This window comes from Tamandua tetradactyla, chromosome 1 (genome assembly GCF_023851605.1).
Source record: "Tamandua tetradactyla isolate mTamTet1 chromosome 1, mTamTet1.pri, whole genome shotgun sequence".
Taxonomy (NCBI): domain Eukaryota; kingdom Metazoa; phylum Chordata; class Mammalia; order Pilosa; family Myrmecophagidae; genus Tamandua; species Tamandua tetradactyla.
The window spans coordinates 99,534,900-99,538,257 of record NC_135327.1 but is presented as its reverse complement, the minus strand read 5'-3'; the positions used below and the strand labels follow the sequence as shown (position 1 = coordinate 99,538,257).

Genomic DNA, 3,358 nt, shown 5'->3' with positions numbered 1-3,358 from the left:
ACAGATTTCAGGGAGTCAAGTCTATGCTGAAGGCTGAGAAGGAGAAAAGGACATGAGGACATAAAAACGAGTTTTAGTTTTTCCATACCACAAGGCATTTGTGCCAAAGTGGCTAATGTATATCAACATCAGGGAATCCAATATCCTGGGAGTAAAGACGAAGTCTCTCAAAACTAGAGGAGAAAGGTGTCTTCTCCCATGTTAATCCAGCTTTGGAGACATTCTATTAGTGACATTTGCCCCTTCCCCAAAAAACAACAATGAAGTGTTCTGTGTGCTAACAACATAGCTTTAAAAAAAAAAAAAAAGTAAAACAAAATTCTGCATTTTTATAAAACTTGATAAAAAATAGTATTTCAAACTGTACAGTCACCAGAAGTACACAGTTATCAAAAATGCACACACTTCACTTGGCATCTCCAGCACCTTCGGCTTTCTGTGCCTGGTCTGTTTTGGCATCTCCATTTTCTGCAGGGTTATTCCCATCCTTGCCAGTATCAGTTTTCCCCTTTTTCCCTTTGGGTACCTTTTCTCCCTTCTTTGCAGGGACTTTTTTAGGCTTGGATTCTGGCTTTGGAGGAGCAGGTTTAGCAGATGACCTTGCAGATCTTCTCTGTGGTTCGTCTTTTACCTTGGCTTTGTGTCCTTTAGCATCCCCTTCAGCCTTTCTCTTGGGCATGGTGGTACGGCAGTGGGACGTAGCTGCTGGACGGATGCAGCAGTGCGTGGAATTTGCTCAGTCCGGGGGTCGTTCTCGCCTGTTCACACTGCTCCCCTACTCATATCTTTAGCCCATTTTATAATTGTTTTTTTTCCCTTTTGTTGTTGAGTTGTATGATTTCTTTGTTTGTTCAGGAAATCAAACCTTTGTCTGATATGTGATTTCCAAATATTTTCTCCATTTGAGTTGGCTGCCTCTTTGCCTTTCTGAGAAAGTCATTTGAAGTGCAGAAGCATTTGATTTTGAGGAATTCCCATTTATATCTTTTCTTTTGTTGCTTGTCCTTTGGGTATAAAGTTTAGGAATCTACCTCCTATTACTAGGTCTTGAAGATGTTTCCTTATGTTTTCTTCTAGGAACTTTATGATATAGTTCTTGTATTTAGGAGTTTGATCCACTTTGAGCTAATTTTTGTGTAGGGTGCAATAGGGGTCCTCTTTTGTTCTCTTGGTTATTGATATCCAGTTCTTCCATGCCCAATTATTGAAAAGACTATTTTGTCCCACTTCAGAGGATTTGGGAGCCGTGTCAAAAATCACTTGACCATAGAATTGGTGGTCTGTTTCTGCACTCTCAATTTGATTCCATTGGTCAAAGTTTCTATCTTTGTGCCAGTACCATGCTGTTTTGACCATGTGGCTTTATAATAGGTTTTAAAATCAGGGAGTGTTAATCCTTGTACTTCGTTCTTGTTTTTTAGGATGCTTTTAGCAATTCAGAGTCTCTTTCTCTTCTGGATGAATTTGGTAATTAGCTTTTCCATATCTTCAAAGTAGGTTGCTGGAATTTTGATTCATACTGTGTTGAATCTGTAGATCAATTTGGGGAGAATTAACATCTTAACTATATTGAGCCTTTCTATCCATGAGTAGGGAACATCTTTCCATCTATTCAGACCTCCTTTGGTTTTTTTTTTAGCAATGTTGTTTCGTTTTCGGTGTATAAGTCCTTTGCATCCCTAGTTAAGCTCATTTCTAATTACTTGATTCTTTTAGTTGCTATTTTGAATGAATTTTTTCCTTAACTGACTCAGCTCATTGATTGTGTATAGAAATGTTACTGATTTTTGCACATTAATTTTATATCCCACCACCTTGCTGAATTTGTTTATTAGCTCAAGTAACTTTGCTATAGATTTCTCAGGATCTTCCAAGTATAGTATCATATCATCTGCAAATAATGAGAGTTTTACTTCTTCCTTTCCAGTTTGGATGCCTTTTATTTTTTTGTCCTGTCTGATTGCTCTAGCTAGGACTTCTAGCACGATGTTGGATAATAGTGGTGACAGTGGGCATTCTTGTCTTGTACCTGATATATGAGAAAAGTTTTCAGTCTTTTTCCATTGAGTACAATGCTGGCTATCAGTTCATATGTTCCCTTTATCATATTGAGGTAGTGACCTTTGATTCCTATCTTTTGGTGTGTTTTTACCAGAAAAGGATGCTGAATTTTGTTGAATGCTTTTTCAACATCAATCAAGATGATCGTGTGATTTTTGCCTTTCAATTTGTTAATGTGCGGTGTTATATTAATTGATTTTCTTGTGTTGAACCATCCTTGCATTCCTAGTATAAACCCCACTTGGTCATTGTGTATAATTCTTTTAATGTGCTGTTGGATTTGATTTGCTATTATTTTATTGAGAATTTTTGCATCTATGTTCGTTAGGAAGATTAGCCTGTAGTTTTCCTTTCATATAGCATCTTTACCCAGTTTTGGTATTACAATGATATTAGCTTCATAAAATGAGTTAGGTAGAGCTCCTTTTTCCTCAATTTTTTGGAGAAGTTTGAGCAGGATTGGTGTTAGTTCTTTTTGGAATATTTAATAAAATTCTGTGAAGCCACCTGGCCCTAGGTTTTTCTTTGTAGGAAGATTTTTGATGATTGCTTGAATCTCTTTACTTGTGACCAGTTTGTTGAGACCCTCTATTTCTTCCTGAGTGAGTGCAGCTTTTTTGTGTGTCTCCAGGAACTTGTCCATTTCATCTAAGTTGTCTAGTTTGTTGGCAAATAGTTGTTTAGTATCCTCTTATGATTTCTTTTATTTCTTCAGGGTCTGTGGTTACACAACCCTTCTCATTTCTGATTTTATTTGCATCCTCTCTCTTTTTTCTTTGTCAGTCTTGCTAGTGGTTCATCAATTTTATTGACTTTCTCGAAGAACCAACTTTTATTTTTATTGATTCTTTCTGTTATTCTTTTGTTATCCCATTCGCTCATCTCTGCTCTAATCTTTGTTATTTCTCTTCTCCTATTTGCTTTGGGGTTAGTTTGCTGTTCTTTCTCAAGTTCCTCCAAGTTTGCTGTTAAGTCCTTGATTTTTGCTCTTTCTTGTTTTTTAATATAGGCATTTAGGGCAATAAATTTTCCTTGCAACACAGCATTTGCCACATCCCATAAGTTCTGATAAGTTGTATTCTCATCTTCATTCATCTCCAGGTAGCTACTGAATTCTCCAGAAATTTCTTCTTTGATCCATTGGTTGTTTAAGAATGTGTTATTTAATCTCCATCTATTTGTGAATGTTCTCATTCTTTGGTGGTTTTTGAGATCCAGCTTCATCCCTTTGTGATCAGAGAGAGTGCTTTGAATAATTTCAATGCTTTTAAAGTTATAAAGACCTGTTTTGTCCCCC

The 3,358-nt window shown here is 36.6% G+C and overlaps 1 pseudogene; it reads right to left on the bottom strand.

The window, feature by feature from the left end:
* Positions 1-315: 315 nt before the first annotated feature.
* LOC143685673 (non-histone chromosomal protein HMG-17 pseudogene) lies at positions 316-706 on the bottom strand (annotated as a pseudogene).
* Positions 707-3,358: the final 2,652 nt, after the last annotated feature.